Genomic DNA, 22,364 nt, shown 5'->3' on the forward strand with positions numbered 1-22,364 from the left:
CACAGCCTTTGGTTTGAAGACCCGGACCACAAGCTAGCTAATGATTTTACACAGAATTCCAGAGTTCAAGTCATTGTTTATGTTAGGGCTGCAATTCTACTGAAAGCCTTCCAGTTCATCACACTTCATTATCAATGGCACCACAGATACCTCACAAAGAAGCATTATGACACCACAAAGGGGCATTATGACGTCAGAAAGGGCATTATGACATCACAAAGGGCATTATGAATCACAAAGGAGCATTATGACATCACAAAGGAGCATTATGACGTCTCAAAGAGCATTATGACGTCACAAAGGACGTTATGACGTCACAAAGTAGCATTATGACATCACAAAGAAGCATTATGACATCACAAAGGGGAATTATGACGTCAAAAAGGGTCATTATGACGTCTGAAAGGGGCATTATGACGTCACAAAGGGGTGTTATAACATCACAAAGGGGTATTGTGACATCACAAAAGAGCATTAAGACATCACAAAGGGGCATTAAGACGTCACAAAGGGCATTATGACGTCACAAAGAGGCATTATCATGTCACAAAGGGGCATTATGACATCACAAAGGAGCCTTATGACGTCTCAAATGGCATTATGACATCACAAAGGGCATTATGATGTCACAAAGAGGCATTAAGACATCACAATGGGTCATTATGACGTCAGAAAGGGGCATTATGACATCAGAAAGGTGCATTATGATGTCACAAGGGGGTGTTATGATGTCACAAAGGGGCATTATGACGTCACAAAGGGGTGCTGGGAAAAGATCTCTGTGTGGAGATTGCTTCTACTAGAGGTAGTTCTATAAGACTGTTATATAGAGCTGTGCAGGGGCTGTAAATCTGTCTGCAGAGGGTGATGATCAGTTCCAAGTGTCTGCAGTCAATGCGCATGGACAGAGCCCATCCAACCTGGCCTTGAATGCCTGCAGGCCTTGAATGGGGCATCCACAACCTCCTTGGGCAACCTGTTCCAGTGCGTCACCACCCTCTGAGCAAAAAACATCTTCCTAAGATCCAACCTATACCTCCCCAGTCTCAGTTTTAAACCATTCCCCCTTGTCCTATCATTATCCACCCTCATAAACAGCCATTCCCCCTCCTGTTTATACGCTCCCTTCAAGTACTGAAAGGCCACAATGAGGTCTCCCCACAGCCTTCCATTCTCCAGGCTAAACAAGCCCAGATCCCTCCACCTTTCCTCATAGGAGAGCTGCTCCAGCCCTCTGACCATCACAGTGGCCCTCCTCTGGACCCCCCCCAACAGCTCCACATCCTTCCCAGGCCTGGACACAGTGCTGCAAATATGGCCTCACAAGAGCTGAGCAGGAGGGGACAATCACCTCCCTCTCCTGCTGGCCTCCCTTTTTTCAGTGCAGCCCAGAACACACATGGATCTATCTTTTCCATACGGATATTCCCATCTGTGTACATATATATACCACACCTACACCCCCACAATCTGCTACAACTCCATAGAATTTTCAAGGTTGGAAAAGACCTGGATGATCTTATGATCTCAGATCTTATGATCTGGATGATCTTATGATCATCCAGTCCAACCATCACCAATACTTCCCAGTTAAATCACATCCCTCAACACAACACCCAAACTTTTTGTGAACTTCCCAGGGTTGGTGACTCTACATGAGAGAAAAGGGCACTCAGATAAGGGATTCTGCATTTGCTATTAGCAGAGGTGGGATGAGACCGAGCACTGCCCCAGCTCCTGGGATAACGCAGAAGGGCTGAGACCTTCCAGCTGCTTCCACCCAGGGTCACACAGCAAAGCCGACCCTGCAGGAGTCTGCATCATTCTTTGCATGGCATTGCTAAGAGGAAGATCCCCCCCCTACCCTTGGCTCTACACTCCAGCTGCTGTCTGCCATCTGTAAAGCCACCACAGCTCTCCTACTGGAGTTCCCATCTGCACAGTGACAGCTTGGTTTCTTCTTACTGTCAAAGCAGCCACAGCCTCAGTGCTTCTCAAATCTCCCCTTTTCAGCTGATTTCCTCTTTCTAGTGGCTGGGCAATTCCTCCCTCTCACAGTCATCCCTCTGCCCCACTCTGTGCCCACAGACCCACAGAGGGCACACAGAGCCAGCCCTGTCCCAGCTGCTGCTGCTTCACATCTGACAGTCTCAGGAGCTGAGATCCAGGCCGAGACAGCAATGCCCAGACATGGTTTGTAGGATGTTTGTGATAGGAAATAGGGAGGTTTGTGATTAAACCTGCCCCCTAAGGAGGAAGGCAATGCTGCCTGCAGCCCCTGCAGGCATTACAAAACATCCCCATTTACAGGAGGGTTTTAAATAGCACAATTCAGGAACTACAACTGCACAAATTCCCGCATGCCCTGGAATAAGTTTGGGAATGGACAAGGTTCTACCACCTCTGCAATGCCACAGAAAGAACAACCATCCACCTGTAAACCTCCATCCTCTCCCCTGCTGCACAAAGGGAAGCTCAACCGCAGTGCACAAATGTCCCAGCAATGTCTGAGCACTGCTCTGTGCATCCCAACCTGCTCATCCCATCCACTCCTGGCTGGGCAGCAGGATTGGGGTGGCACACTGCAATGGGCACAGAGGAACATGGAAGCCCCACACATGTGAGGAAGGGGCTGGCTGTGCTCCACACTCACGTTATCAGATGTGATTTGCCCTTCTGTGGGGAGCCTCTGCTCTTTCCCAGCTCATCCTCCAGCGTCTGGGACTCCAGGATCTCATTCAGGCTGTTGTTGGCTGCAGGGCAGCAGTACTCCTCCATATTCCTTCCCATATTTGCCCCCAACAGCCCCCAGTAGCCCCATATCACCCTAAGGCCCCCACAACCGTCTATCTCTCCATACACCACCCCTTAAAGCCCCAGACCTGCCCATATCCTCCAATAGCTCCCCACAACCCCTACACACCCTCAGAGCCCCCTAGAGCCCCTAGTCCTCCTATGGCCCACCACAACCCCATATCCACCCTAGAGTCCCCCTCAACTCCCTTTACAGCCCCTGCACAGCTCTATAGAACAGTCTGATAGAACTACCTCTAGTAGAAGCAATCTCCACACTGAGATCCTTTCCCAGTGGCACTCAGCCCTTCAGTGGGGTCTAAGAGAGCTGCAGCCAGACTCAAACACAACTGCTCACACAGCTCAGCTGCCTTCACCTGTGCTCCTGACGCTGACACATTGCAGCCCCACATCCCCCTCTGCCCCCCCCACAACGGCCACTCCCGCGCACTGCGGCTCAGCCAATCGGAGCCGGCGGAGCTGCCGCTGCCCAATGGGAGGCCGGGGGAGGCCGGCGCTGGGACGGGGAGAGGAGAGAAGAGACAGAGGCAGCACTGAGGTGGGATGGGCTGATGGGGAGTGCGGGGAGGACAGGGGGGTGTGGGGCTGTGGGGGGGCAGAGGGGGATTGTCCCCTCCTGCTCAGCTCTTGTGAGGCCCCATTTGCAGCACTGTGTCCAGGCCGGGGAAGGATGTGGAGCTGTTGGGGTGGGTACAGAGGAGGGGCCACTGTGATGATCAGAGGGCTGGAGCAGCTCTCCTGTGAGGAAAGGCTGGATGTGGCTCTGGGCAGCCTGGTCTGGTGGTTGGCGACCCTGCACATCGCAGGGGGTTGGAACTGGATGATCTTTGAGATCCTTTTCAAACCAGGCCATTCTATGACTGTACAGTTCCATACTGGAACAAATATAAAATGCTAACTATGTAAAACATGGAGTCAAACCTGTGTGATTTGTCCACACCAGGAGGTGATTAGAAAACAATTAGTAAGCTACAAAGCTGCTTGCATGAAAGGAAAAGAAAATGATACTACAAGTAAAAGGGAAAACCTTTCTTCCTGAAAATAGGAAGAATAATGGACCTGACATGAAATTTGGGTGAAGCTGCCTGATTTTATGAAGCTATTCCCATTGTTTTCTTGGTGCTGTGTTTCCCAGATGAGTGGTTTCTGGCTGTGCTGCAGCACCAGTCTGCATGTGAACATCAACTCTATTCACCATCTGGGAAGATTAGGACTTCCCTTCTCCCACCAGCACCACTGAATTACAGTTACTCAGTGATTAAACAAAGGAATCCTTAAAGAAGGGTTTACAGCTGTTGTGTTATCTGAAGTGCTTGGGGCATTCTGATGCTATTAAGCTCTATGTATTAACAAGTTCAAAAAGAAAAGGTAGGCATCTGATTGTTGTGACAGTTTCTAAGGTATTTGGAAAGCTGTACCACCCAACCACTCCTTCTATTTGATGGAGGTGACAAAGCTCAGTTTAATTTCTGACTGCTGTTTAAATTCTGAAGTTCAAGCTGGTTCCTGGAGCAGAAAAAGCTCGGAAGCTGTCCCTCCTACAAGCAGGCACCTCTGAGCAAAATATGACATCTCAGTTTCTGATGGTAAGGTCAGGAGATCTGATTCCAGGGTCTAGCTTTCGGCTTCATGCTATGTTAGTGGGACCTTTGGCATTTAGCACTTAATGATCTTGAAGGTTTATTCCAACCCAAGCCCTCCCGTGATCTTATGATTCTGTGATTTCATTCAGGTTTATTGAGATGAGTTCTCCTAAATGCGCTGTTCTCCATATGATTATAATTGGAGTCTAGATGGGTGACTGAAACCAGACACCAAACTTTCTGATGGCCAAAATGAAATGAAATCAATCCTTTACTGTGTCAGTAGTCTGTAAGTAGAGCCCATCAGGTAATTCCCAGCCTCCTGCCTGTATCAGTGGCTGCACACAGTGAAAAAGTCTGATGGGATTTTAACCTATAAAATGTTCCAAAGCAACCAGAGGGTCAATATATTCACTATGCAAATACCTGCAGGAATAAGCTTGTCATGTATGTCCTCAGGTAGCACAGTAGTTAATGGTGGGACTCAGTAGGTCATGCTGAAAGTTGAGTCTGCTGATCTTGAAGGTCTTTTCCAGCCTACATGACCTTATGCTAATATTTCTGAAATTTATTTCTGTTCAGCTCCCAGAAAACCTCCCACCCAGCCCCCAGCTGACCCCGTGGTGAAAAATAAAACAGAAAGCTCAGTGATGCTGGCATGGTCCCCTCCGAAGATGCACCGCCCCATTCCAATCAATGGCTACATTGTGGAATGCAAGAAACTAACTGGCTTCACCTGGGTGAGGTGCCACGAGTCTCATGTCCCCGTCCCAGAGTTCATGGTGAGCAATCTGTCTGAAGAGGCTGATGATCACTTCCGAGTGTCTGCAGTCAATGCGCATGGACAGAGCCTGTATCTGGAATTCCCAGGGAGCGTGCACCTTGGTAAGCACAAAAACCCCAATGGAAATGGGTCAGTGTGTGCTGAGCAGCTGTGTTGGTTCCCTAAAGATGTTTCCTTTGACTTTAAGGATAGTAGTGCATTAACACACCAAAGGCTTTCCTTTATTCCTAGTTCTCCTATCTCCTATCAACCTCCAGCTACCACTGAAGTGATACAAGTTCTATTTCTGTGACAGAGATATGAATATCCTTATCTTTTGATATCTCACATGTGCAAGAGGCAGAACTTTCTGTAACAGATCTTAAGCATAGAAGTGCTTCTTCCAGCACTCATGCAAAGGGAGAAGTAGAAATGTACCTATGATTTAATCTTCCATCTCTAAATGAGATACCAGACTTGCATCTAAAGAGCATTAAGACATTCATGTTCTTCCTCAGACCCAGTCCTGGCTGTGAAATCCCCCCTAACAACTGGTGAAGCTGTACCTGGAGGGGATGCCATGTTTACTATTGACCTTACAACAACGTGTTGCGGCACTTGGTACCTCAGTGGTAAAGTTTTACAGGAAAGCGAGACCTGGATCATCAAGAGAACCCAAACTACTCACAGCCTAATGATAAAGAACGTCACCAAGAACGATGATGGAGCAGAAGTGAAATTTGTTGCCAAAAATGTTTGTTTCAGCAGCAAGATGAGAGTGAGAGGTATTTGCTTTGATCCTTCTCCTTTCCTCTTACAGTCAAGGCAGAGTTGCTGTGATCTGATGATTAGAACTGGGGCTGCAGGCATTCACTGACTGTACCAAATACCTGAAATTGCATCCCATGGACTGACGTGAGTCCTGGTAATGACCTAAACATGATAGCACTGAGTGTAGGGTAAGCCAATCTACCCAGCTGCTTGGTATCTGAACCAGATTGCTTCATGCCAGCTGATGAATGTCTGCAGTTCACAGCTCTTGGCCAGTGCATTCAGTCACCAGGTTTACCACTGCATCACCATAGAGCAGTATTTTCAGCTCCAGGTTCAGACAGCCTTTCTGATTGCACTGGAATAGTTTAGAAGTAGGGGAGCAATCATTCCAATAATATCTCTATCAATCAGCTTTGCATGACAAAATAGAATAAATAAAGATTCATTATGGGAGGAGCTGTTTGTCATTGGGTGGAAACCTCTGCAGAAGCATGTTTAGAGCATTCTTAATCAGTAGAAGGAGATGTTTGGTTGATTTTTACTTAGTAAATCCAGCAAGAAGACCAAATGAAACATCTTGAATTGCTCAGCACTGACACAATGATGAGTGCAGGAACAGAAGGTGATACTTTTTCAGAGATCTTGCAGCAGACATTGACCACGTTAGCCTGATATAAATTGAAATAACGCGGCCTTTGCTCCTGACAGGTGCTGCAGTGAGATTTACCAATAAGAGCAAAGATGTAGAAAAGATCTGCGCTCGGCTGCGTGAGGAAGCCAAACTGCAGGCTGAGCTTTCAGACACAGGCGCTACTGTGGAGTGGATGAAGGATGGGAAGGATCTCAAGGCCAGTGAAAAACATGAGCTGCACATCGTGGGGAAGAAACACACCCTGAAAATTCACAGCGTCTCTATGGATGATGCTGGAAGTTGTCAGTGCATCTGTGAGGGGGATAAAATGCTCTATCAGCTTTCAGTGAAAGGTATGTGACAGTCTGGGCTGTCCTCTTCCTGCCCAGGGCCAGCAGACTGCATTCACCTGACTCCCCGACAGTCCAGCTGTTGTCAGACAGCATCTGGGGTGTTTTCAGTGGCTGTTTTGACTTGAACTGGCCAATCTGCTTTGTAGAGCCATTTGATTTCTGTGTTCTGTGCTGTGATTCGTCCCTAAGATACAGAGGAAATCAAGGGAAAGATAGGAAAAAGAGCATCCCAGTCTTCCTGTTCTTCTCTCAGGGTGGCCACGAGAGATGATGTCAACAGCTCTTTTTGTAGCAGTGATCCCAAATGTAGAAGAGACCTGTGAAGAGTCACAGGGATGTTTCCTTAGCTGTCATTCCATGGTGGGCTTTTTCTTGCACAGATGTAGAGAGAAACTGAACTTTCCCACGCAGGTCTCTGTTTTGCTGCAGGGTGTAGGTCTGATCTCTGAGATCCACACGCTGGGCCTTGATTGCGATAAATGAGAGCCCTTTGTTTGCTCCAGTGGAAGACTTTCCATTTCTGCAGTACCCTCTGCAGATGACACAAATGCAAATGCACCTTCTTCCCAGCAACAATTGCCTTTTTTATTTTTCCACTGAGTATTCATGAGGCTCTTTATCATATTCTGCTGGCTTGTCACCCTTGTTGGTCCATGGAGAAACAACAAAGCCCTAGAGTAGTGTATGCACTTTGGCATTGGAGAGCTTACTTAATTGCTTCTTCTCAAAGAACAAACTCCAGAGAGGCATGGAGACAGCTCCAAACAGAACTGAATAATGGGACTAAATTTATGGAGAAAAGAACTTCCTGCCAAGGCTTGTCAGCTAGTCTTAATTTTGCTTTTCTTCTCTCTCTTTGTCATGTTAGCATAATATTTTGTACTGGCAGGTCTGCCCCCAGAATTAATTGAATTAGCTGATGGACGTTTCCATGTGCTTTGCACTGTAATGTGACTATCAAATGAGTAATCAATGCTGTTATTTTAAAATCTGTGCTGGCAAACTGTAAGACAAACAACTGCTGTTGGTAGCTTGGTTACTGCAGAATCAGCTTTCGTGTATCTCATAGATAGGGAAGAGACCCTTAAGAGTCAGCTAGTTGGGCTCCCCCCGCAATGAACAGGGGCACCGCAGCTCCATCAGGTGCTCTGAGCCCTGTCCAGCCTGACTTTGAACATCCTCAGGCTCACCAATCTTATACCCATGCCACACACTCGCAGTATTTCACCATTCAGCATGGCCACTTGTATCTTCTCTTGCTGTAAACCAGAGCTAGCTGGTAAATCATCTGCTGTGCGGGTCAGCTGTGTCTCTCCCATGGGCATCACGTGGCTGCTGGGAGGCTCTGAAGAGCTGCAGCCAGAGGTGTGTCACCCGCTGGGCCTCGTGCCCAAAGGAGCCCACAGGAAAGTGTTGTTGCAGTTTGTCATGCACTGCACTGCCATGAGACTTGACGTGCCAGACATCCTCTGACACGTGACCTCCTGCATCCAGGCAGGACATCTGAGACGTCTCCTTCAGCCTGACGTGGCTGCAGTTTCACACTGGTTTTACTAAGGAAGGAGAAGGCACGTGGATGAAACTCTTTTCCTGCTCTTCCTGGCATTAGCTCATAGTACAAGTAAAGCACTGTCAGGTCAAGCCTGGAGGAGTAATGCTTGTCACTGACATGTTCATGTTCAGGGTGGAGCTGGAGGGTAAAATAACACAAGAAATTGTCATTGAAATTCAATATCTGTGAAATTCAGCTGGCTGCATTCACAGAACCTGGCGTTAAGATCTGTTTTCTGGTTTCTATCTTGAGCCTATTTTCCATAACCCAGTTTTCATTTATGAACTGAAGCTCTACTGAAAGCCTTTCGCTGTGTATGCTCATGCTGCAGTACAGCGCTTGTGACCTCTAACAGCACATTCACATTCCTCTGATCACAGGATCCTTAAGGTTGATTAAGACCCTCTAGTCTGACTGCTCACCCATCACCACCATGATGCTCACCATCAGCTAGCTAAAAACTCAGCAGAGATGATAGATCAAGCACAACACTGGATTTGGGATGGCTAGAGATTCCTAAGATATTGAAGGATTGCTTGCACGTGGCATTGGCTCAGGTATTCACCCTGCATCCCACCTCCTGTTCTGTTTGGTTGAGAATCATGCATTCTGCAATTTCACTTTGTTATTCAAAGACCCTGGCTTTATCTGTTGAAAAACTGATCTAAAACAAGCCAAGAAGACTCCGTTGGAACTGGTTGATGCAGAACAAAGGCATCCCCAAAGGACAAGTTGCACTGTTTGATGAACATTATTGGATGAGAGCTAAGCTAAGATTTAAAAAGTTCTGGGGCTGTCTCTGAGCATCAAATACAGAGGAAGCCTGCATGATTCCCTGAGAATGGATACCTCCTACTTTGGTGTAGGGTTAAGGGAACACTAGCAGTAACTCCTATCACAAAATGTCACATGGCTCAGACAAAATGCCATCAAGAGGGCTTAATTAATAGCACCAAATGGTCACAAGATGGTCTTAGGGCAGGGAAGTAATCTATCTATGTGATATTGCTTGATGCTATTAGTTTTAACAGCTTGCCTCTAGAGGGACTGTTCTTCTTTGGTCACCTAGTTTTAAAAGAATAGATGGCTCCTGTCTATTACAATTTTTAAGGCATTATTTGTTCACTGATGCCATAAATGTGCCTGGCATAGCAATTGGCCTTGGTATATTCAGTGACTGAAAGCAACAGTTGTTGCTCTAAGAAATGCAAGACTAAGCTAGGTCTACCTGTAGCTGACAGCCATCAGCTTGCTCCTCAGGCAGGTTCTGTGTGGATGGAATGAAGGGCATGAAATACTGATGTGCTCATCAATCGCTGCTTGTTAGCTTAGAGACAAGGTGTTGAATAGGTTTGTTCATGTATTGCAAACACGTTACTTAGCTGCCTTCATTTTAGCTTCAGAAGAACATGTGCAGAATACAGATTTGATTAAAAGAAATAAGAACTGTCTGCATAGAACTTACTCTTTCCTTACACAGGAGAATCAAGAACTCGTTTGTATGTGAGTACCTCCAGAGGTGAAACTCAATCACCCAAATGTAATGAGCAGAGACATTACAATCAGTTCTAACTGTATCTTCATGCTGTGCCGAATAAGCCTGAGTCAGGATGTAAACCACTTTCTCTTTTTTTCTTCAGATGAAGCCATTAATTTTGTCAGCAAGTCCAAAACGACTCCAGAAATATCAGTCAGTCCTTCTGAAGACCTGGAGCTGGTGTGTGAGGTGTCAGCTGCAAGTGGAGCTGTCGTATGGAAGAAAGATCAAACAGAGGTGAAGCAGGACCAGAGGACAACCATCATCTCCCAGGGGACGCACCGCAAGCTCATGATCAAAAATGTGACCCTGAAAGACCAAGGGAGCTACAGCTGTGAAACAAAAGATGACAAAGCAACATTCCAAGTGAAAGTCAGAGGTGAGAAAATGCTTGGAATCCCAGAGATAAAGGAACGCTTCATTTTGTGTGTCTTGCATTTGGAGGATCAACTGACAGCCTCTCTGGTGCAAAACATTTTGGCTATAGGACTTTCTTTGTCATCTAGTGTCATAGCAACACTTTTCTACATGTGCTTTTACAGCCAGGAATGAATTACTGCAACAAACAATAGGCAAGGAGGGTAACTTGTGCAGCTCTTGTAGTCAGCTGGTGTCTGCAGGGTTACAGTGCAAGAGCACACCAGGCATGCAAGGAGTGAGAAAAGGGGAGGTGTTTGAAGAGATCTGGTTACAAAATTTGAATGACACAATTAGGTGGAAAATGCCAATAATCAGACTCATAAATGGCCTGGGTTGCAAAGCCCCACAGTGCTCATCCAGTTCCAACCCCCTTCTTCCTATGTGCAGGGTTGCCAAGCAGAAGCCCAGGCTGCCCAGAACCACATCCAGCCTGGCCTTGAATGCCTGTAGGGATGGAACATCCACAGTCTCCTTGGGCAACCTGTTCTAGAGGGCCGTTCCCTTCTGATTTTCTGGAAATGTAGAGAGACATCAGAAGAAAAAAAGAGAAGGGAGGAGGTTCAGCAGTGCATGCAGGTGTTCTAAATCTCATGTCCAAATCTGCTATCAGACTGAGAAATGTTTAGCTTTCTGATATGATGTGATATGAAATGATATGCTTATCATTTCCCAAGGCAAAATAGAGGGGAAAGTATTTTCCTGTCTTAATGAGGCATCACGATGCTCTCTGTGAAGGGCAAGTATAGTGAAAACGTGGAACTGGAGTAAGCTCTGCAGCAGACTACAGCAAAACGGTGTGACTGTTGTGATGTACCTGCAGAGAAAGAAGACGTGTTTACAAACAAGGACAAGGTACAAAAGGAGGTGAAGGCTGTACTGACTCAAAATGCCACGCTGAGCTGCGAGGTGGCCCAGGAGAAGACAGAGGTGAAGTGGTACAAGGAGGGGAAACTGATCACCTGGAGCAAGAAGTTCAAGGTGGAGTCAGAGGGCAAACAGCGTCGGCTGGTGGTGAGCCAGGTGGAGAAGAAAGATGCAGGGGAGTACAGCTGCGAGGCTGCTGGCCAGAAACTCACCTTCAAGATTCATGTAACTGGTAGGAAACACATTTTGGTTGATATTCTTTGATTATTCCATAGTCTGGCTGTGGAAACGTCTGTGTGAATATGTCCTCTTGATTCTGCCATGAAACTGTTTTGGGGAGGATGAAAAGAAATGCTTACAAACGTGCAGCTAAAATGATTATGTGTTTTTAACAGTGTTTCATCCAGCTCTTCCCCAACGACTACTTTTATAATGAGCTGTCCATAGATGTCCAACTGTGATTTGTACAATGTGCAACACTGCTCTACCAGCTGATATTTCAACAGTAGTAGTTACAGATCTCTACTGTGGCTGCACTGAGGTTTGGTTGTTGGTGTCCTAAGAACTTTTAGTCAGAGGCATTGCACTTGCCTTTGGCTTGTTGAATCCCACGTTGACGACCATTCGTTCCATGTTCTGTAAATGTAATGACCAGTCATGAATCCATTGATACCTTTCTAATTGTACGTTTCTCATTAGTCTGAGAGTTTAGCATGGAGGCAGATCTCTCACTCCAGCTGCAGTAGAGATTGCTCTGGTGTCAGTATATTTTGCACAAGATCTGGTAAATTTTAACTTAGACTCCAGATAGCCTTGAGCACATCAGCTGCATTCTGAGTGACCATTAGTGAGCTGGCTGATGACGAGGGTTTGTCTTCTGTTTTATTTGTAGCTGCACTCTGCTGGTTTTTGCTCGTAAGTCAGCTTGTTCTCTGTTAACTTTACAGTTCTTATCTTGTATTCTGAGCTGATCAGGACAGGGAATCTGTTTTCTCCTCTTCTTTCCTATGGCAGTGAACACATTGGAGCTTAATCCTGGTCAAGGTTTGGCATTTGGTCAGCTATGTGGAGGAGCAACTGTACTGGGAGTCTACTGCCTTTCTGCTCACACAGACCTGGTGTCCTTGCAGGGCATAGCTTGCGTTCTGTTCCCTTGTAAAGGTCACAGTCTTTGCTCTCTCCATCTTGGGGCATTCTGCTCCTTCAGTCCCTGGTGTGCAATATATCTCTGCTCCTGTAGTAGACAGTTTTGCTGCTGCCTGTGGTGTAGACTCTAAACTATCAGCTCTTACTATTCCCACACCACGTGGATGTGATTCTGGGGCCTTTGGATCTGTTCCGTGAGTTGTGTCGCTCATGCTTTTGGCTCAGGAAACTGGCAGTTTCAGCAAAGAGTGGATTACAGACAGGGTAGATTTGGGAGGTATCTGTCAGAGAAAATGAAATATGACCAATGACAGAAAGACTATGGCAACAGCTGGAATCAACCAAGTTAATCCTCAGCAGCCAAAGCCAGCCCACGTCTTATTGCAGAGGTGTAGGGAGAAAACACAGCAATGTAGTGCTTTTACACTTGAATTTTGCTAGCTGAGGGCTATTATTAGCTGTTTGCCTCAGAAACCAAAGGTTTTCTGTTCTCTTTCAGACCGGATGAGCTCATGGCTGCACAGGGTAATGTAATACCTCCTCCTCTGCCATACGTGGAGAGTGCTTGCCTAGCTACCGTTGCTGTATTTCTCATGTGTACCACTGTAACATGACGTGCAAGTCCAGCCCTCACTGGAAAATGATGTGGTGTGAAAGTCAGGAGGGATTATGAGTACTCTTGGAGTGGTTGGCTCTTTCACTACAGAAATCCTCATCTTACTAGCTTCTCCCAAAGTGCAATGGCTTTCTGAGTCTTAATTTCTCCTCTTACCACTGCACTCAGAAAGATTTTCAGGGTTCCTCTACCCCAGGGTTCCACTGGTAGCACAGAACAATCCCATTTTAAGGACATGTTGAATGTTAGGTGCTGAGTGTTGAGCATTATGGGATGCAGATTAGACCTTCTTGCTTAAAAGAAACAAGTGCTGCACACCTTGGAAACCTATAGAAATCTAGAGTAAAAAGGGCTGATTGTGCCATCTAATTATCTCAGTATTTGTGGTGCACGCTGAAATCCTTATTTGAAGTGGGCCAAAGCTCCATTGCATTTGTGAGAAGTTTTGCATCACCTGTTTGGTCTAGGCCATGTTTGTTGTCTTGCTAATAAGCAACCCTTCTGATCTTCATCAAATCATTGTGGTTGAAAAAGACCACAAAGATCCCCACATCCAGCCTCACCCCATCCCACCATGCACACTGCCCACGTCCCTCAGTGCCACATCTCCATGGTTATTGAACACTTCCAGGGATGGTGACCCCACCACCTCCCTGCAAAGCTGTGCCACCACATCACCATTCCTCTTCAGAAGAAGTTTTTCTTAACATCCAACTTGAACCTTCTCTGAAAATCATCAGTCAAATGGGGGCTGTTGAAGATGGGCGGAGAGAATGATGCTTCTACAGTCAGTACAAGCAGGGAGATCAAATGTAGAGTGTATCAACTGCATTCTTGCATTGGCTTGCTGCCCTGCTCCCTCGCCTTCAGTGGACTGCAGTGCTGGTGGTAGAGCTGTGGTGTGAATCCTGGGATTGCACGTACTGCAATGGTCAGCAGCACAGGAACTTGAGCTGAACTTACCCTCCTGGGCAGCTGCTGCCACTCAGAATTCAGACAGCATGCAGAGGAGAAAGTCATGAAGGAAGGGAAAGGGATGGCAGCAGAAGGCTTCACAGAGTGACAGCGGGGAGGAAGGAGATAGGGGACAGGTCCTGGAAGGGTTTGCCATGACTGCTGGGGAGCAGGAGCCTTCCCGGTCACCTGAGCTGGGTATGCCTGAATATGCTTGCATGAATGATCTGAATGAGTGGTCTTCCATGTCTCCACTGCAAATAAAAGGCAATGTCAATCCCCCTCACAACTGCTAGTCCTGCATTCATGCTTGGAGCCTCTGTCTTGGTATCAACATCAGGACCCTGGGATCTTTCCTGGGACCCAAACAAGCATAGGAAGCTTATTCAAAATTGCTCTGCTGTTAGAAGCTGGCTAGCACTAGAGAAGTCCATGATGTAAGTGCGTCAGAAATATTCTGCACTCTACAGCCTCTTGTAGGGCAAACCATGGAATAGAAATGGAAGCCCATTTATTTAGGGTTTATCTGTTCTCCCACGCCTCAAATAGGAACTAGCATGAACGCTCTCAGCAACCAGTTGTTGGTAAAAGGAGAATCAGATAAAACAGTCATTAAAGTAATCAATAAAAGATTCAATGTATCAATCGATCCCACTTAGCAAAGTGATTAACTGAATCACCTTAACTGAAGTGTGTATGCCTAACTAATTACACTTGCTATCTTTCTGATGCTAACTCCATTTGTTGACACAAAGGGTAAGGTGGGCTTTAAACACTTTCTTCTATATGTGTTAGGTATTAAGAGGAGATGACCTCAGCCAGTTCTCTGAAGAATCAGGGGTTGCTGTGAGTACAAAACCATGATTTCTGCATAAAACTGAGCTACAAAATCTAATGTAGGCCAAATATTCACCATATTAAGGGCTATATCATTACCAAAGGGTAGAGTCAAAAGATGGTTTTCTGCTCTTAAATTTCTATGGTTTCCTGATTTTGAGGTCTTCATAATTGAGCTGTATTTGGCTGATATCCAGTGCAGAGTGGAGCAATATCAAAAAGACAGACAGATGAAGATCTGTCATTGTCTTCATTAGAAGAAATCTGAAAATTAGGAGTCCAAGCTGATAGTAAAGACTACCCAGAGGGATGGGATGACCATAGGGACTGTGCTGAGGATGCATTATAATGTGTGATAAACACTGTGAAGCAGAGTTGCTCCAGGAAATGGTCCAATACAACATAGAAGCAACTTTTAATGTCTTCCAGTCACAAGTTGCTCATATCTAATGTATATTTTACCCAATGTTTTCCAGTTCAATTCCAGAAGCAGAGGATGCCTTTATCAACAAGGAGAAGGTGCAGAAGGAGGTGAAGGCTGCACCAACAGAAAATGCCACACTGAGCTGCGAGGTGACCCAGGAGAAGACGGAGGTGAAGTGGTACAAGGAGGGGAAACTGATCACCTCGAGCAAGAAGTTCAGGGTGGAGTCAGAGGGCAAACAGCGTCGGCTGGTGGTGAGCCAGGTGGAGAAGAAAGATGCAGGGGAGTACAGCTGCGAGGCTGCTGGCCAGAAACTCACCTTCAAGATTCATGTCACAGATGAGAGAAATTGTTTCGACTGTATTGAACCCCCCAACAAAGAAGGAGGGGAAAGTTAAGTGGTTTGACACATTCAACCCCAGCATTCAGCGATGTAGACGGTGCTTAAATTCTGTTTAATTTGTGTACATTCCTGTTTGCCTTCTGAAGCTATGAACGCAGAGGACTTGGGTAGCCTCAGCTTAAGACAGGCTGGAAATAATTTGGGAATTTCCCTGGGGATCTCAAGTAGATGCAATGATAGCAAAATGAGAAGTCAATAATTTCAGGGGAAATTAAAGAATATTAAAGATATCTTCAGGGCACAAGCACACCCCTGCAAATGCTTCTTCCTAAATAGTCTTAGAGACAGCATTTGGTCACAATGCTAGACGGCGGCATTGGTGGTTTCTATTAAATTAAAGAAACCTGCAACTAAAAAGGTTTTCCAGTATTTTCTTTTGTTTTCTTCTCTATAGCAGGTACAAAAGAAATGCTTAAAAATAGAAAGGCTTCAAGCTGGTGCTTTTCATTCCAAAATGGAGGAAGACAGGCATTCTATTTATGAAGAGAGTCTGATAAGAAAGTGGAAAAAGGCTTTTTACCAGGGTCTGTAGCAACATAAGAAGGGGCAATGGTTTCAAAAGTGAAGAGGGTAGACTCAGTTTGGACATGAGAAAAGTTCTTTATGATGAGGGTGGTGATAAACTGGAACAGATTGTCCAGTGCAGGTTGTGGGTGACTCATCATTGTAGTGTCCAAGGCCAGGCTGGATGGGGACCCTGGGCAGCCTCATTTAGTGAATGATGTCCCTGACCACGGCAAGAGGTTGGACTGGATGATCTTTAAAGCTTCCTTCTATACCCAAACCGTTCTATGATTCCATAGGGGAAACCATTTTATTACTGCCTCTGAAAACTCAGGAGATATTAGAATTGTTTTCAGAAATAAGTAGGTGAGAAAAATACATTTCCTCACTATGACTTAATCACAAACAGAATTTAACCTTGACCCCTCACCTGGCTTTTGCTGGCAAAGCAACTTACAGCTGTCAGCTTGTTTGGACAATTTAATGCCTGTCCCCTTGTATGAAACAGACTTTTCAATGACTGCGTATGCTGGTGTGCTGCTGGACAGTGGGGAAAGGGGTGTTTTTTAATTTTTGAAGATTTTGGAACATGATACTGGTGGAAATGAAAACAAGTTTAGGGCTATCTAAGCTGTTTTGGTCTGGCAGGGAGGAAGTTCTTCACTGGCAATTGATATAGTTCAGATGTTGGCATTCAGTTCATAGCACAGTCAGGAAATGTGAGTGGGAAAGCTGTCCTCAACGGTACAGTCCAAAGACTAATTTGGGCATTTGGGGAAGGCTGTGTAGAAAAGATTCATGTCTTAAATGTGCCCATTTGCCTTCAATTCCAGAAGCAGAAGATGCTTTTATCAACAAGGAGAAGGTACAGAAGGTGGTGAAGGCTGCACCAACAGAAAATGTCACGCTGAGCTGCGAGGTGGCCCAGGTGAAGACGGAGGTGAAGTGGTACAAGGAGGGGAAACTGATCAAGAAGTTCAAGGCTGAGTCAGAGGGCAAACAGCGTCGGCTGGTGGTGAGCCAGGTGGAGAAGAAAGGTGCAGGGGAGTACAGCTGCGAGGCTGCTGGCCAGAAACTCACCTTCAAGATTCATGTCACAGGTAAGACAGGTGTTGTCTGAAATACAGCAGAGAACAGTAAAGTAAAATCTAGTTTCCATTATACAGTGATCCAGGTGCAGTAGTCTGTGCTGAGGTTTTTTCCCTATACTTGATTGCCTGGGTTTGTAGCAAGTATTTGGATTTAGTATGGCACAAAGACCTGTTTCAGTCTGTCTGTAGAATAATAATTACTGATATATGTACAGTGGAAGCAATATTCAAGATATTATTCAAATCTCTCCTGTGCCTGAGATCCCAAACTATAATTCTTGTTCACCTAAACATTTGACTAAGATAAGTATGTGCAGTGAGGCTGGAGTGCATGTTGTACGTGCAGCCTTTCATGGCAGGAGAAGCAGGAACTTCTCCTAGTAGTACACTGCCTTTTTACTATGCCTTTATGTTGGAGGCTGCATCTGGATAGGTGAGTCTGCTACTCACAGTAAGAGACCTGGTAGAGCTGACTATTCCCAGAGCTCAAAGTAAGATAGATATCTGCAAATCACACACAAAGAACAAAGGACTGCGTTGGTGAGCATATTTCCTTTGTGCCTTTGACAGTCACAGTTGTGGCAATGGTAGAGGCCATGAGGAGTCTGTTCAGGAAGCCAGGAGTACTGTTCTGGGTCATGAAAAGGCAGCCAGTGGTTTGACTATCACATGTTTATGTGTTTTGATTTTTCACAGTGGGTCTTAAGCAAAAGGAACTCAGGTTTTGGTTGCCTGCAGGACAGATGTTCTTTTGGGTTCAATATGTTTGCATAGTGACTTGCAACCATGGGACTGGTGTTCAAGGACCCTCTTGGTTCCTTCAGTTCCTAGGTTCTTTCTTGCCTAGATTTGACACTTTGTTTCAACAGAAGAGCTGATATTCTCTATAGCTGATATACCAGTTCAAACTGGAATCTGTGGGCAAAACACGGCGTCTGGTTGTGGAGCAGCTGGAGAAGAAAGATGCTGGAGAAAACATCTGCGAGGCTGCTGGCCAGAAGATGACCTTCAAGTTGGAAACAACTGGTGAGCATTCGCTTTGGGAGCACTAAGCAGCTGTTTATGTGGCTTAGAGGAAGACTGGCTGTCTTCTACCCTGTGGGCATGGAACAGCCACAGTTCCCCCTGGAACAATATCAATGACCCACACCACTAATTGGATTCTCCTTTTTAATGTAGTGGTAGCGAGCTGAAAACCTGGCTGTGGAATATTTTTGACTAAAGAACTTCTACTTTAATTTCTAGATGCGCTGAATTACCCTCTAGAGTATCTTTCTGAATATATAAGCAACCACTGGTGACTATGATCCTGATTTATATCTAGGTTCAGGCTTACTTTTTCAGTTAGGTTAGATGAATAGCTCCAGAGAAGATAGGGAAATACAGCAGTTCACTGATACCACGTGTCAGAAGAATGCAGCTCAGTGCTGGGCAGTTTGCTGCTTCATTCCCTCTTACAAGTTGCACCCAAGGCTGGAAAAGACCACTGAGATAGCTGAGTCCAACCCCTGCCCACCCTCACTGGACTTACTAACCACGTCCCCAGTGCCACATACCCGTGGCTCTTGAGCACCTCTGTTATGGTTTTGCAATTTGGTTGGTGTTGGTATTCCACATCAGAACACCATGCTTCATAATGGGAGTAAAGGGGACAAGTTTGTTTTTTTTTTTTCTGTGGACTGCCTTAATGGGCATATGGGGAGGGGCACCGGAAGGGAAGTGAGGAAGGGGACGGGGTTGCTGGCCGGCTCCCTGCGAGGAGACAACGTGGTCAGAGCTTCCTGCCTTCCACAGCTCCATAGGTGAGATTGGGGTCTTGGTATTCTCTTTGTTGAAACTCTCTTGTTGTTGTTTAGTGTTATTAGGTTATTAAACTGCCATTCGTTCTCAGATCACCTTTTTCCTCCCTCATTTTTGGTTAGACCTAATCGCAATCTCCCTTCCCTTCCCCGTCTCCCTAAACGCACGTGGACAGGCCGCGCCGGGCCGCCCCGCATTGCCGCTAGAGAAAAGGGGGGGGGGCTTTTGTTCCTGCTGCCCCGGGTTTGTGCCCACTGTCCCGGAGTGAGCTCTAGAGAGAACTCCGTGACATTTTTGGTGGAGAATGCGGGCACAGCTCAGGGCAATGTTTTGGGCAGTAATTAGGTGGTCTTTTTCAGCAGCCCTGTATGTAGGACTGATAGTCCGTAGGTTCCTGTGGTCCTGGCTTAAGGACTTCCTGATGTTGGGGGTAGGGGTAGATTTATTAAGCCGATGGCTGGCAGGGATAGAGATATCTGCCTGGCTCCCTTCCAGACTAACGAACATCACAGGCACTGCGCTTGAACTGGCTCACGAATGCTCTGAATTCCTTAAGTATGACTGGGGTGTCAATTGGAATACTGTGTTGTTAGTCTCTCTGATTGTAGTAGTTTACTATAAATTGCAGAGAGACTTGCAAAGAATAGTGCAGAGAGACTCAGGAAAAGGGCCAGAAGCATCGGGACCCCCAGTATCAGGTAATCTCACCCCTGAACACCAGAGGGACCTTGGGAAATTAATAGAACCCCTGAGTGAGTGTGGGAGATCAGGGGGATCTCAGAACGAATGGCTTATGAAAAAGATAGAGAGTCTCGAGAATGAGATCCAAATCCTAAGGGGAAGGCAACAAGTTAATCCCAGCCGACCACAGGAAGCACCAGCATCAGTGTCAGTCGCCCCAGTGGAAGGCCAGAGATGGGAACGTGTGTCCTCACGTCTGGAACGGATGGAGGAAGTAGAGGAAGATCCGGGCGAGGGACCCTCCCCAAAACCACCAAGGAAGGCAACTCAGAAGACTAACAGACATGGAGAAGATAGTGACGATGAAGGCCAGAGATGGAAGCGTGTGCCCTCACGTCTGGAACGGATGGAGGAAGTAGAGGAAGATCCTGGTGAGGGACCCTCCCCAAAATCACTGAGAAAGGCAACCCAGAAGACTAACAGACGCGGAGAAGATAGTGATGATGAGGGAAAAGTCACTGCTTCCTCTACTCGTAAACCTCTGAAAATTACTGAAATCCAAAGTGCGAGAAAGGAGTTTGCCTGACTCCCAGGTGAACGCCTTGTCACTTGGCTGCTCCGGTGTTGGGACAATGGGGCCTCCTGCATGTCCCTAAGCTGCGATGAGGCTCGTCAATTAGGAAACATTGCTCGAGACTCATCTATTGATAGAGGGATCAGCAGATGTCTCGATGGAGTCGCCAATCTCTGGGAGAGGATTCTATCAGCTGTAAAGGCAACCTGTCTTCTCAAAAGTGATTTGGAGCCTGTACTGGAAAAATGGAGTACAGCTGAGGAAGGTATCCAGTACCTGAGAGAAATGGCTGTGGCAGAAATGCTGTTCGATCCCACGTTTGTCCCTGGGGACCCAGAGGATTACCATGACCCAGAAAAGGTGAGCGGTACTCCGGAAATATGCAAGAAACTCATACGGTCAGCACCAGGGAAGTATTCCAGTGTACTATTAACGAACTCTAACAGGTATGATGAGCTGGATAGGAGACCTGAAATTTTTGAGCTCATCCTTTCACTGCAAAATATCGAATACTCACTACTGCCACACCGTACCACCATCGCAGCCATCTGTAAAATGGTGGATAGAATGGACCGAATGGAGAAAAGACAGGACAACATGCAGAAGAGCTGGTCTGCGGCAAGGAACCACAGTGAACCTGTGGCAGTCTCAGCTGTCAGACGCAAATGCACACCTGTCCGAGTGAAGGACCGCAGTGAGCCTATGTCACGTGGTGCCATGTGGAACTACCTGCGTGACCATGGAGAGGATATGAAGAAGTGGCATGACGAACCCAATTTTGTACTGCGAGCTCGGGTAAGAAAATTACAAAAGAGGTCAGCCACTACTGAGGTTGCCTCTACCGCTGCAGACAACCAATAGAGGGGCCCTGCCCTCAGCCAGGGGGGGGAAAGGGATAATAGAGTGTATTGGACTGTGTGGATTCGGTGGCCTGGCACATCAGAACCACAAAAATATAAAGCACTGGTGGATACCAGTGCACAGTGCACTCTGATACCCTCAGGTTTCAAAGGGACAGAACGGATACATATACATGGGGTGACTGGGGGTTCGCAGGAACTGTCTGTATTGGAGGCCGAGATAAGCCTCACTGGTAGAGACTGGCAGAAACATCGTATAGTGACTGGCCAGGGGGCTCCTTGCATACTTGGAATAGATTACCTAAGAAGGGGACATTTCAAGGACCCCAAAGGATACAGATGGGCTTTTGGAATAGCTGCTATAGAAACAGACAATATTAAGCAGCTGTCTGATTTGCCTGGCCTATCAGGGGACCCGTCTGCTGTGGGGTTACTACGGGTGGAAGAACAACGGGTAACAATTGCCACGAGAACAGTACACAGACGACAGTACCGTACTAATAGAGATTCCTTGCTCCCTATCCATAAGCTCATTCAACAACTAGAAAGTCAGGGAGTAATTAGTAAGACCCATTCACCCTTCAATAGCCCCATATGGCCAGTGCGCAAAGCCAGTGGAGAATGGAGGCTGACAGTAGACTATCGTGGCCTTAATGAGGTCACACCCCCATTGAGTGCTGCAGTGCCAGACATGTTGGAACTCCAGTATGAACTGGAATCAAAAGAGGCAAAATGGTATGCCACCATTGATATTGCCAATGCATTCTTCTCTGTCCCTTTGGCCACAGAGTGTAGGCCACAGTTTGCTTTTACTTGGAGGGGTGTTCAGTACACTTTGCCCCAGGGGTGGAAACACAGCCCGACCATCTGCCATGGGCTGATCCAAGCCACATTGGAACAGGGCGGTGCTCCAGAGCACCTGCAGTATATAGATGATATCGTTGTGTGGGGTGATACAGCGACGGAGGTTTTTAAAAAAGGAGAACGGATAATCCAGATCCTCCTGTCTGCTGGTTTCGCTATTAAGCGAGACAAAGTGAAGGGCCCTGCCCAAGAAATCCAGTTTCTTGGGGTGAAATGGCAAGATGGGCGTCGCCACATCCCAATAGACGTGATCAACAAAATTACTGCAATGTCTGCGCCCACTGACAAAAAAGAGACACAGTCCTTCCTGGGTGTGGTA

General features: G+C 46.5%; 1 long non-coding RNA gene across 1 annotated transcript in view; it reads left to right on the forward strand.

The window, feature by feature from the left end:
• Positions 1-17,169: 17,169 nt before the first annotated feature.
• The window catches only part of LOC146755905 (uncharacterized), a 203,812-nt gene continuing 198,617 nt past the window's right edge, over positions 17,170-22,364 (forward strand). Inside the window, exon 1 of the long non-coding RNA XR_014937815.1 lies at positions 17,170-17,275. This is a non-coding gene — a long non-coding RNA (uncharacterized LOC146755905). The remainder of the gene's footprint in view (positions 17,276-22,364) is intronic.

Source organism: Coturnix japonica, chromosome 29 (assembly GCF_054131305.1).
Source record: "Coturnix japonica strain WE chromosome 29, WE-NBRP24, whole genome shotgun sequence".
NCBI classification, from domain to species: Eukaryota; Metazoa; Chordata; class Aves; order Galliformes; family Phasianidae; genus Coturnix; species Coturnix japonica.